The following is a 13,892-nucleotide window of genomic DNA, read 5'->3' as shown; positions in this document are numbered from 1 at the left end:
GGGAAAGCACAGATCCAAGGGAGGTGCCCATCTCCTCTCTGACCACCCCTGCCCCCAGGGCGGTTCTCAGCGGGCACGTATCACCCTCGGTGATGCCAGGTGCAGCTCCCTCTCCCTCCTGTACAGACCGAACCACATCCAGAGACCAATAAACCAATAAATTGGTTTGGGCAGATGTTGTTCAGCCTCTTAAGCCTGGCAGCTCTCAGGTTTTAGGCTCCATCCTGACCACTTTCCACAGACAGGGTCTAACCCTCAATCACCTTGATTGCCCAAAGTACCGACAGTGCCTTATGTGCGCCCAGCGATGGGGTGATAGTCTTCCCCTCACTGCATGGCACTAAATGCTGAGCAGTTATTATTGAGCATGGTCCAAAAGTAGACGGCAGCCGTGTCCTTTGCTATTGATTCCCAAGCTGTAATTTGGGGGGGTTGGGGGGTCAGTACTCAGCTATGTACAGCTATCATTGGGGAACCTTTCCCGTATCTGTATCCCGGGCCTGGCAGTTGCTCTCTTAGTTGGCCTAACAAAAGGTATCATCTCCGAACCAAGACTTCTAGAGTTTTGCATTTCTTTTTCACTATATATGCAATTCTTGCTGTGTTCCTGAAGATGGCAACCCTCCCCCATGATAGCTGCCAGCAGGCAGTATTAAGATGCAGTTAGTTGTCCACACCTGAGTGTAAGCACATTTTTTTTTCCTCCTGGTATTATGAAATCCCAAGTTTATCTAATGGTGTGCAGAAAAGACCATCTATTTCCCTCGAGGCGCTAGGAACATCTACAAATCGCTCAGGCTTTTTCTCTTGTGATTTACATTGTCACGAGGAGCTCTTGATAGACATCTAGCTTTGGATCTTGTGTTAAGGATAAAGTTTGTTCTCTAGATACTACATGCTCACCTCCCATTGTCCTGTATGGTAGCAATGTGGGGCACATGGTGATCTTATGGCTGACAGTCGCATAGAGGTATTGCTGACTTGGATGTCACGCCTTGCAGTCTGAGGACAGCAAAGAGAGCAGGCGCGTGCTTGTGCCTGGGGAGTATGGACAGCTCTGATGAGCATCTCTGACCGTGAGAGGAACCTGCTTAGTGATCCTTCCCCTTTATTCGGCACTGGGGAGGCCACATCTGGAGTCCTGTGTCCAGCTGTGGGCCCCACTACAGAAAGGATGTGGAGAAATTGGAGAGAGTCCAGTGGAGGGCAATGAAAATGGTTGTGGGGCTGGGGGACAGGACTGGTGAGGAGAGGCTGAGGGACCTGGGCTGACTGAGTCTGGAGAAGAGAAGACCGAGGGGGATTGAATAGCAGCTTCACCTCCCTGCAGGGGGGCTGCAAAGAGGATGGAGCTGGGCTGGTCTCAGTGGGGGCAGATGGCAGGACAAGGAGCAATGGGCTCAAGCTGCAGCAAGGGAAGTTGAGGTTGGATATTAGGAAAAACGTTCTCACTAGGAGGGCAGTGAAACACTTGAACAGGTTACCCAGAGAGGCAGTGAACTCTCCATCCTTGGAGGGTTTTAATCTATGACTGAACAAAGCCTTGGCTGGGATGATGTAGTTGGGGCTGGTCCTGCTTGGAGCAGGGGGATGGACTACATGGGACCTCCTGAGGTCCCTCCCAACCCTCATTTTCTATGATTTTATGATCTAATAATCATGGGAGAAAATACATGAGCGGTGTCGGGAAAGAGGTCCAAAACCAGGGCTCCCTCCCTTCGAGGGTGGTGCCTCCGGCCTATTCTCTTTCTGATCTATGAATGCTTCTTTTACTTGGCTTCCTTCATAACCCAGCTTTACCAGCAGTGATGAAGGAAGCTACCAGCCCCATCTAGCCTATCTAGGCTTGGTGATTCCCTGGGAGGTAGAAAATATAGATTCATCTCTTAGGTGAGAAAGGCCTTGAATCCAGGTGAGAAGTGTCCTCACCACTAGCTTGGAAGGGAAAACATACATGTCTTGTCCTCTTCCTCTTCCATCCCCTAAACCTTGGGTGACTAAACCTAGGTTTGATTTATGTGACCCCCACATTAGGTGCAATATCCAACTCAGGGTCTCGGGACCAAAATAAATGCTGTGTAACTCCAGGAGAGGGGCAGAGACCGGGAACACAAAACTGTTCTTGCTTTCTCGCCATGGACCCATGCACTTACATCTGGGGCACACTAAACCACAGTCCTGCTGCAACAAGGGGCCTTAGTGACTCCAGGCCCTAATAAAAAGACCCCTTCAAGGTAATCGTGGCTGAGCAGACGTCTGCCCTAAGCCTTGAGGGATTCTGAATGCGACTTCAGCAGCTGCTGTATTAACCAGGGATATGAAGTGGTTAAAATGTTATGTCTTTTCCTTAGAGACGTCCTGGTTAATGGAATTATTCTCTTGAAGAAGCCCCTTTCTAGGGTTCATAAAGGGATTCCCCTGTGGCCCTAAGCATGGCATTGAACAATTAAGCACGTGCATTAAAAGGGTTTCCATCGCCTCTGAAACGTCAGGTGTATGAGAGCTGGCGGGAAGCAACATGTTGGGACCGAGCGGGTGTGAACCCAACTGTGCTCTATCACCAAATGTCGGTGTAGCAAGTTGCATCACATATTGCTCGAGATGGGTGGGGAAGGTTTGAACAAAGTTCAGATGAAACTTTCCCTGGGCTGAAACCCAGCAAGTTTCTCCTGCATAAGCATCTGCTAGGCGAAAGCAAAAGTCACTCTGCACCTGATCCCTTGGGAACAAAATGATAAGCAGCCTGGTCTCATTAGCTACTGCGGTTCAGTTATGTACTGCAAGGACAGCTGTTTTTTTTTCCATTACTCTGGCTTTCAAAACCAAGGTGCGGATCTGAATTCAGGGTGCGTGGTATGTGAAGAAATACAGGATGTCTGCCTGCCTCCGTGGCAAAACCATTGCAACTTGAATCCTGATTCATTCTGGATTAAATGGGCAGTGGTGTAACTCACACAGGTCACAGAAGCATAGAAAATGAGGGTGTGAAGGGACCTCAGGAGGTCACATCCAGTCCAACCCCCTGCTCCAAGCAGGACCAGCCCAACTACATCATCCCAGACAAGGCTTTGTCTGCCTGGGTCTTCAAAACCTCCAAGGATGCAAACTCCACCACCTCTCCGATGCAGCCTAGTAAAGAAGATCACCAAGCAAACCTTACTTCTTACATACTCCTTGGACTAATTTGGCCATAACTATACTCCAGCCTCCAATCTATATTGGCCATAACTTGGCCAATATAGTTGAGTCAAGTTATATACTAGCCCAAGTAATAACTATAATTAGTCTATGTAAGTAATCTATATTGGCCATAACTATACTCCAGCCTTTTTAAAACACTGAGATTTTTAGTTGAAGCTGCCTCCGATGCCTGAAGGGGCGAAGGCAGGAGCTGGAGAGGCATCAGCCCACACCGTACCCAGACTGAGGATGTTGAGCTGATATTGCAGGAAAGCTTTTAATCAGTTAGACTTGTGCTGCTGAATCTGAACCCAGATCCTGAGCAGGTCGGGGGGTGTCCTATTCTGTGATAGCTACAGGGTCTTTTAGGATCCAGATTGGTGATCCACTTTCCATCCCCTGGGAGTCTGGAGCTGCTTGGAGCCGAAGCCCTAGCTCCACTCCAGGGAGAACGGAAACACCCCATAGAGGTGGGACCATGTAGGAAGCGTGGCCTCATGGACAGAGCAAACCTCAGGTGACTGGGGCTATTCGTGCCGCTGGGTGACTTGTCTACATCTCCTCTTCTCCGTATGCACGGTGGGGATGGTGACACTTTGTTGTCCAAACACTTTAATAAGAGCTATGGGGGAAAGGGCCTGCATAAGTGATGTGCATTAGTGTACTCCAGAAACCTCTTTGACCTTGAGCGTTGGCAGGAGGGGAAAGAGAGACTGAAAGCAAACCCACCTTTATCCCAAGCTGTTGGTAGCAAGCCTGACCTGGAAAATTCCCCTCTGCATTGCACACGGGCTTCCAGGCAATCAGAAAATCACGGCATGGCTGCCACTTGATTGCATCGCGGGGCTAATCGGGTCTGAAATCCTCCAGTTTTATTCCTGAGAGTTGCAGCCCAAAGCTCTCCATCAGATGGTGCTGTTGTACCACCAGCCATGCCCCGGGTTTCTGTGGGCGGGGAGTAACCCCTGAATAGCAAGGCTGTTTATTTAAAATCCCAGCCACTCCCGAGCATCAAAAATGCATTTGACATTTTTTGTCATTTTGCTAATTGCTGCGCTTGTTTGCTTGCAGAAGAGTCCGTGTGTGGGATCCCTGCCAGCCCCGGCTGGAGGTGCTTGCTACATTCCCGGGCTGTTGTTAGGAGAGTCTGGGAGGGAAAAGTCTTTCCTAGAGCTTCAGGGTTTGGAGTGAAGTTGGGGGAAGCGGTTCTCATCTGCAAACCACACCGGTTTCCTTGGCCAGACATCGGCCGTGCGCGTCTGCTCACAGCTACGGATAACGCGGCACTGTAGGACCACTTGCAATGTGCATCTATGGTTTGCTCTGTTTTCAGTAACAGGGAGTGAAGTGACTTTCCCGTGGTCATGCAATGAGTAAGTGGCAGAGCTGCTGAGCCTGGATACCTGGGAGCGCGGATACTCAGTCTTGTGGTGTAACCATGGGGGTTGCCGATGTTGAGCACACAGCGCAACTTCCCCAGCCTAGTGCATAGGGTGAGCAAACAGGAGACCATTTGCATGGGACAGAGACAACACTGCCAGGCCAAGAGCACGGCAGGGGCATGGCTGGGTTGGAGCATACTTGTGCATTGATCCTCCCCTTTGGCTTCAATAGTTGGCCTCAGGCTGATTGTAAGAGGTAGCACTTGTTACACCTAATTACCAGGCACTTGGGCACTGTTAGGATACTGGATGGCAGTGCCTGGGGACGGTACCCTTTAAAGCAGCAGACCTCTTGACATGCCTGTTAGACCTGGTCAAAAAATGAATTTAGGGCAGAAAATGAACGAAACAGAACTGGTTTTGCATGAATGAATTGGGTTGGATGGAAGCTCTCAGGTCCAGGGTGGGTCTGGTGGGCAAGTCAGATGAAGAGCAACACACGTCCCAGAATGAAGGGTTTGGATGGTGGCACTAAGCATATGCTTGCTGCATCCTTAGCAAGTTTGTGGCTGACATCAAGGTGAGTGGAGTTGCAGACATGCTGGAGGGCCGAGCTAGGATCCACACTGGAAAACGGTCTGTAACCGAGCACATGACTTTAAACAAGAAGTGCAAGGTGCTGCACTTGGGATGGAATAATTGCACACACAAATACAGCCTGTGGAAGGACTGTCTACAGACAGAGAAGGACCAGAGGTTATAGGAAACCATAAGTTGACCACAAGACAACAGCGTGCACTTGTTGCAAAAGGTTGACAACATCCTGGGTTGTGTCAACAGGAGTGTCGCTTACAAATCGAGGGAAGTGATTTTTCTGCTCTACTTAGCCCTGGTGAGGCCTCACTTGGAGTCCTGTGTCCACTTTTGGACCCTGCACTTCAAGAAGGATGTGAACAGTTTGGAAAGAGACAAGTCGAGCGTGCAAAAATGATTAGAGGCCTGGGAAGCAGGATTGATGAGGAAAGAATTGGGGGTGCTCAGTCTGGAGAAGAGAAGACTGACATGGGATTTGAGAAGAGTCTTCAAATACTTAAGGGGTGAGGCCAGGAAGGATGGAGATGGGCTTTTCTGTGGCTGTAGGGGAATGGGACTAGGGATCAGGGGCTCAAGCTGCAGCAGGGGAAATTTAGGCTGGAGATGAGGAGGAACTTTCTGACTCTGAGCATGGTCCAGCACTGGGACAAGCTGGCCCGAGAGCTGGAGCATCTCCACCCTGGGAAGTGTGCAAAAGCAGGTGAGATGGACACTTGGCTGGGATGGTTTGGTCAGGGATGATCCAGGGGCTGGACGAGACCCTGTGAGATCCTTTCCAGCTCTGCTTGGCTACGATCCCATGAATCAGCCTTGGGAAGCAGAGACAGATTCCCTCATACATCTGATTGGAAAAAGGGAACTTAAGCCTGCATTTTCCATACACCGAGCAATTTCCCTATCTAACAGGCTCTGGAGTGAGCTGTTCTCTCTCCCCTCTTCAAATTGTACCATGCTTTGCATTAACTAATTAAATACTAATTGGGCCAAAGAGAGAGAGAGTGACATTGATGCAGACCCATAAATCATTGCAATTTTGATGCATTGGCAAATTCAGATGTAAAATATTTCACTGTTTTTTTTCTCCCCCTGAGCATCCCCATCAGATCCTGCAGTGAGTAGGACAACGTACCTAGGGAAAAGAGCAGACAATAAGAATGACAATTAAGACTGGTCATTTCTTTCCCTTAAAATGTTTGGCTAGAAAGCCTATTAGAAAAAAAAATCGAACAACATATCTTCCTCAGATTCTTTATGAAAATAGGAGGGGTGCTCACTAATGTCCCTCCTCCATGTCACATAGAGAGGACAGATTTATCTACAGATTTATTCTGCAATGTGGTCTATAATAATGAAGAGATCCACCATAAGGTTGGGTCCTGGCCCTGGTGAAGTTGATGGGAGTTTTCAATAAGTCAAGAGTTTGCAGTATGGAGTGGGTCTTCAAGCACTAAGCACTTGGAGGAGAAGGTGGTGATTAGGAAGAGTTGCATGGATTCACCAAGGGCAAGTCAACCTGATTGCCTCCTATGATGAGGTGACTGGCTCTGTGGATGTGAGGAGACCAGTGGACATGATATTCCTTAGCTATAGCAAGGCTTTTGATATCATCTCCCACAGCATTCGTGCAAGCAACCTGAGGAAGTATAGGCTGGATGAATGGACTGTAAGGTGGATAGAAAACTGGTTGGAGCATTGGACTCAATGGCTCGATGTCTAGTTGGCAGCTGGTATCAAGAGGAGTGCCCCAGGGATTGGTCCCAGGCCCAGTTTTGTTCCATATCTTCATTAATGATTTGGAAGATGGGATGCAGGGCACCCTCAGCAAGTTGGCAGATGACACCAAACTGGAGGATGTAGTAGATATGCTGGAGGGTAGGGCTAGGATTCAGAGTGACCTGGACAAATTGGAGGATTGGGCCAAAAGAAATATGAGGTTCAATAAGGACAAGTACAAAGTCCTGCACTTAGGAGGGAGCAATCCTATGCACCGGTGCAGGCTGGGGACCAACCAGATAAGGAGCAGCTCTGCAGAAAAGGACCTGGGGGGACAGGGGGCAATAAGATGGATATGAGCCAGCAGTGCCAAGAAGGCTAATGGCATTCCGGGTGGCATTGGTAGGAGCGTTGCCAGCAGAATGAATAGGTTAGACAATGGTTTTGTATAGGCTGGTTGGGATAGGGATGGTTTTACAAGTGTGAAGAGCCTCTTTTCTGCTGCTTATTGGTTGCTGGACACATTCCAGCCTTAATCGGCACATATTGAAGAGGATTTGTCCTCCTAAACATAAAAAAAGCCTCCATTTTCTTAGCATCTGGCATCCAGGGAGGAGGTGCTAGGAAAAAGAAAAGTAGCAGAGAAGTTATTAAATATTTGACATAAGCTAAATATGTATCTCCAGTAGGAGTGCATCTTAGAGTCCTGCCTTGTGCCAGCACCTGGTTGGGTCCACGGGAATAGTTATAATGTCCTTCCTCTGCATGCTCTGCTTACTCTGCCTGATGCGAAGGAAATGTAAATCAGTGGAAAGACTTTTACTGAGTATACTGGACCTGATATATATTTACCATACATCAGATATTCAATAGCCGCTCGGCTAATTTTTTTTTCCTATCACCTCCTCAACGGGCTCTGGCAAACCTGCTGCGCAAGTAGGGGCGTGGAAAGCTATGTAAAGAAATGATCAAATACCCACTTCCAAAATATTATGGTATAATGCTTCTGAGCACCGCCCTCCAGCAAAAAAGAGGCATTTTTGGAATGACAGATATACATCATCAGGATAAGTCATATCTCTCGCCTTTCTGATGTCAAGGTGTACCAAGAGTCCCATCTCCAAACCCTTGTGTCCATGACATTTGTAAATGGGAGTGTGCCAAGGGGGAGTTTGCATCGTAGATGTTGAGGCCAGAAGGGACTGGTATGGTGTGGCATCTAGTTTGATCTTCTGCAAAATACAAGCCACAGAACTGAGCAGCACTAACTCAACCCTGAATCAAGCCCATGACTTCTGTATTGAGACTGAGTGGAGTATTTAGAAAGACACCTGGTTTTCATTTTGAGGACTCAAGTGACAGGGAATCCACCACCTCCCACAGCAAGTTTCCCCAGTGATGAAATAACCTCACTGTTAAAACCATGTGCCTTATTTCTCACCTGAATTGGTCTAGCTTCAGCCTCCTGCCGTTGGCTCTTGTTTTGCCGTCTCCTGTTAGATTCTGCTGTCGGCAAATCTTCCAGACCACGATCAAACGACCTTTCACTCTTCTCAGTGGTAAATGAAATAGGCTGATCTTCTTTAAATCGCTCACTCGGGTGCATTCAGTGATCAAAGGAAAAGGCAACTTATAATGACTCTTCTTAGAAGCGTCTGAACTAAAGTGTGCGATTAGTCAATGTGATTGCAATACATTTCAAATCAATGCATCAATAAATCGATGCTCCTCCCTGGAGAGCTTTCCCAGCAAGCTGCGTGCTCAGGAGGTTTGCACCCAGCGTGCATGGAAAATCCCGGGTCCTGTGTCCAAGGCTCCAGCTTTCCCCATTTCTGCAGCACTTTTTTTAATGAGCTTTGCAAAAGTTGCATGTGCACTGGAGTTGCAGCATGGGAGAGTACGGGCAGAAAGGTGAGGTCTGGAACTGGGAGTATTTAAAGGAAGGATTAGTGTGCTGAGCTGCAGCTGTGGCAGATGTCAGGAAAAGAGAAAAATAGTGGAAAAGGATGGATTTGCCATGGCAAATTACAAGAAAGGAAAAAAGAAAAGAGGTACCCAGAGCACATAAAACAGACCTGTGCCCAGGCCGCTCACCTAATCCAATGATCTAGGTTTCCCCCAACACCATGGGCATCTTATCCATATTTTTGCCTGGAAAAATAAAACAATAACAGATCAAGAGCACATACTTGGAAATGCAAAAGTGGAATAGAGAATTAAGGGTGCTTGTACACATTACTGGCTTTTTTCTAGCTAAAGCTATTCTCAGGGTTTATTTTACTCTTGCAATGTGCCACGATGATTGATGGTACTATTTTGCATGTAACACACGGGGCCCATCCAGGGTGAGATATGGGGCAGTGTTGATGGCACTCTGCTGTGTATTCCCCCCCGATGGGATTGTGGCAGGCAAATTTTTGGAGACAAAAGGCTCCTCAGTGTTGGCAATGTCAGGCATGAAGCCCCAGATTCATCTGACTGGGGCCAAATAAACTCCCTGCAAGGAGGAACAAGGATGGTGGCGATTCTTCTGGTCCATAGCAAACCCATCCAGAAATGCTGCTTCACGGTCAGCAAAGCTCTGCACAAAGTTGGGCTGAACTTGGTGAATAGTTTTGGCTGAAAAAGAAAAGAAGGAGGTTTGCCCATACCATACCATAGCTGGGGGGAAGAGAGAAGTGACAGTGGGGAGAAGTGGCAAAAGTGATGGTAGTCAGGTCCAGCCTCAGCCCCCCTCCAACCCAAGCGGGGCCATTACAGCCCGGTCACCCGAAAACATGGGCAGAAAGGGTTGAATATCGTCCAAAATGAAGTGAAACACAGTGTTTCAGTCAACATGAATTTTTTTTTTTTCAATTCACAAAATGAAGCCAATCGACCACTTCTCTTGGAGTAACTTTTTCCCTGGCCCCCTAGACACCAACCATGGATGTCTTTTATGGACACCCCCACCTTATGTTAATCCCCAGACTCATACCTGCTTTCTTAGCTGTGCTGCCTCTGCTATCAAGGGACACTGGGCCCGAGATCCACCTTTTAGGAAAAAGGGTGTGATGGAAACACCCTGGTGAGCAATGGAGAATGCCTAAAACAGCAAGGCTGCATCCATAAGAAATGTCTTATGGGGTCAGACCACCATCTAGCCCGCTGTTTTCTGCTTTTAGACAACACATGGGCAACGGGAGGGTTGTTTTTAACTAGCTACTTAGCTATGAAAAAGCAAAATAGCAGCAACAAAACCCAACAGCCAGTATAGGCAAAGGGAAAGAAAAATAATAGTGGGGACCTCAATGGCACCAACCTTGCTCCTGGCTCAGTGCTGAGCTGGTGGGCAAGAGGAATGGGCCATTGTAGCCTTGATTTCCTCGTTGGATGGCTTCGGGCGGGGACTGCAAGGATAACTTGCAAGAAGAGCAGAGGCAGAAGAAAGCACAAGACTGATCAAAAAGGCCTCTCCTTTTTCCACCCTCCAGGAAATACAGATGTGCCCTGCGGAGGCAGCGGAGAAAATTCAGTACTAGGGCAATCCCACATTGCATGATCGTACATGTCCCGGCTCTCTGCATGGTCAGACATGGGCGGCCAGGCTGTGTAGACTGGACCTGTGCCCCCAGAAGGGTGGTCATCACTTCATGGCAGCAGATAATTTGCTACAGCCCCTGAGCTGTGAGTTCAAACCTCACTCAGGACTTGTGTCCCAGCGATAAGCATGCACTTGATCACTCCAGCTGGGAGTCTGATGCAGATGGGGAGGATCCTAGCCATATCCTTCCCTTGCCTGCCATTGACTGTAGAAGCTGTGGTGACTCCACCGTGCCAGCCCTACAGCCTGTCAGTCTTGGATGAACCTTGGCCCTCCTTCTTCTAACACACAATTGGCGCTGGAGCATGGACAGTGCAAGCGTTGCAGGCAGGCAAGGTACAATCCTGCTGGGTCCCTATGGTGCTGTGCTTGCAGGCTGCACCACATGAACGGGGCTCTGCTGCTTCTGTGTTGGGAGCTGGTGGACACAGCACATCTATGCATTGCATAGGACCTGATGGATTTTCCTATACAGGGCCATATCTTATGGGAGATACCCATCCTATTGGGTTAGAGGAGAGCTTTGCAAGGGAAGTACCTTTTGGAAACAGGGTGTTAGTCACATAAATCTCACAACGCTGCTTGGCCACATATACAGTATATCGCTAAGGAGGCATTTGCATTTGTCTGTGTCTAGCAGTTCATATGGGCTCATGTTGGATCTAGCTCTGTCTTGTTTGCTATGCAGAACATGATCCCAGAGTCACTGGGGCATAGCAGCATTGTTGGAATTCATTTCTTATTAATTACTGAAATAAGGTTTGCTTTAATAGGCAACTCAAATTTCTGAGCAGTGACGGAGTGGGGATGAAAGTCCCTCTGGAAGTGGTGGAGTCTCTGCTTCCTGATCTTTTCAAGGCTGGGCATCTTTCTGGAAGATGCTGTTAGCCAAACGCATGTTACTGTGGTGCCCTTCTGAGATAACTGAGTGCAAGGCAATGCCTCGTGCTATGCAGCAGGTCAGATTTGATATCTAAACGGTCCTTTCTGCTCTCAAACTCCATGTATCTATGGCTTTGTCTCTTAAACACCTAAGGATTAAATCAGCAGCATTTATTTTAAACGTTGTTCACAAGGGTGCAGCCATTCTCTGTAGAGAACATAGGAGAATGTTGCTAAGTCTAAATAGACAGGGAGTCCAAACATATAGGGAATACCGTACTTTTTTGCATACAACATGCCCTGGAATATAAGACGCACCTTGTTTTTGAAAGGCAGAATAAAGAAAGAAAGATGTTTTCTAGAGTTATGGGTGTAGAGCAGGGTCAGAGCATAATCTCCAGGTGACTCACACTCCTGGTCCTGCTCAGGCTGTGAAATAGGAGGAGAGAGACCAGGAGCAGCTAGGAGACAGCAACATTGCCGTGAGAAAGGTTAGCTTGATTACTGGCATATCAAGAGCATTAGAAAGGAGAGACAGCTGTTAACACCTGTGGAGTGGAGAACAATTAGCCATTAAGTCAATGTGAGGGAGCAGCCTCTGAAGGCAGCCAGGACTTCTTCATTCCTAAGGGACCTCAATGCAAGATGAAGCAAAACTGGCGTGCGTGGATCTGCAAGTAGTGTGATAGTAGCATGTTGCCCTTATGCCTTTCATTTGAGGTTTTTACAGCCTTTCACACGCACACACGCACACACAAATCAGCTTCTTGACACCAGTCTGATGGTGGCCAGGGAAAGGTAGCACCCACTTTGACAGAGACATTGAATGACGTGCTGAGCCACCGAGTCACAAAGTCCCCCACTTTTTAAACAAACCTTCAACAGCCTTCTCAAGCACTGTTGCAAAAAAACATCGATCCCCCCAAACATCTGAATCAGCTCCAGATGGAGCACAGGTTACAAAGCTCAAAGAAACACACAGAAACTTCACTTCCTAAGCGGCGTAATAGGATTCTGCCATCTGAGTGAGTTGCCATATGAGCAACAAAATCACAGGTGCCCATTGCATGGTCTGCCTTTCCTCCCCAAATACCGCCTATGTACAATATACAGCAATTGTTTTATTTGCCACTGAAATGCAAACACCTCTGGGGTGGAGTGTTGTCGTTTGTAACTGTGCTTAGCAACGCTGTGCAACAGCCGAAGACAGAATACAAGGAAGGATAATGGTGCCAGTTAAAGCCAAAAGCCAGGTGTTGGCCTGATTTGGAAGCCAGCTAGGTATAAGACTAACTCTTTTGTACTTCTTCCACCACTTGTGAGTCCCGTTGTGTTACATATCATCTGTGCATGGCATCTCCAACAGAAAAGTGCCCCCAGCTTTGATCTGGAGCATTGGTTCAATGGCAACTCTCAGGGTATCTTATCTGTTCAGGCCTATATTCATCTAAGCAATGGTTGCATGTTGCAGCAACCTAGGTTTAAGTTGGATATTAGGAAAAACTTCCTCACTAGGAGGGTGCTGAAGCACTGGAACAGGTTACCTAGAGAGATGGGGGAGTCTCCATCCTTGGAGGTTTTGAAGCCCTGGGTAGACACAGCCTTGGCTGGGATGATGTAGTTGGGCTGGTCCTGCTTTGAGTAAGGGGGTTGGACTAGATGTGACCTCCTGACATCACTTCCCACCCTCATTTTTTATAATTGTACGAAAGCAATTAGGTGCTTAAAATTAAGCTCATGCTTAAGCTGTATTGCCTTTGCTAGAGCTACACAGACTGCCCTGCCTGACTTTATGAGGATGACCCCATAGAAACTACTGAATCCAAAGGTGGACTCAGCTGACCCTCTCCAAGGCCCTGACACTTTATTGTTGATGGGTATTTAGGAACACGGGACTAGAAGGGACCCCTGTGGTTTCTCAAGTCCGGCCCCCTCCATGATTGCAGGCAACTATATAAAGCATGTCCCCCGAAGAGCCAAGAAGACATCTACTCCGTCCCCTACAGCACTGGTTCTTAACCTTTTTCGACCCAAACACCCCTTTTATTAGACCCAAGCTCCCCACCCCCATAACTTTTCTGAATTTAGCAGCACCCCATTGCAAAAACTCATTGCACTTGTTTTTTGACGATGGAAAAACACGCGAGCAATTCTTCTGCCGGCCAGAACTCAGCAAGACCACAGCAGGGCCGAGTGTTTGTGCCACACTTGATTCCTGTTTGAAATCTCTGGTTTTATTTTGTGAATCATGCGCAGGTGTTTGTCCAGGCAGGGACCGTGAGAAACAAGGGCACCGTTCCCATCTCGGACCTCTCCCACTTCCACGCCTTCCCCAGGCAGCCACGCCTGTGGGTTGCTTTCGTGACAACATGCTGGGCCTCTGCATACAGAGACAGGCTGGTTTGGACTGAAAGCCTTGGAGGTTACTTCTATTTTTATTTTTAATTTTTTTATGTGCATCTCTGTGAATTTGTGCTGCTTTTTTTTTTTTTTTTAATTAATGATTTCTGATTCTCAGGCACCTGAGCTGCTTAGTGATTATACCATCTTTGATAAAA

This window comes from Alligator sinensis, unplaced genomic scaffold (genome assembly GCF_000455745.1).
Source record: "Alligator sinensis unplaced genomic scaffold, ASM45574v1 scaffold1054_1, whole genome shotgun sequence".
NCBI lineage: Eukaryota > Metazoa > Chordata > Crocodylia > Alligatoridae > Alligator > Alligator sinensis.
The sequence above is the reverse complement of the archived record's forward strand: the minus strand, read 5'-3'. Positions refer to the sequence as shown.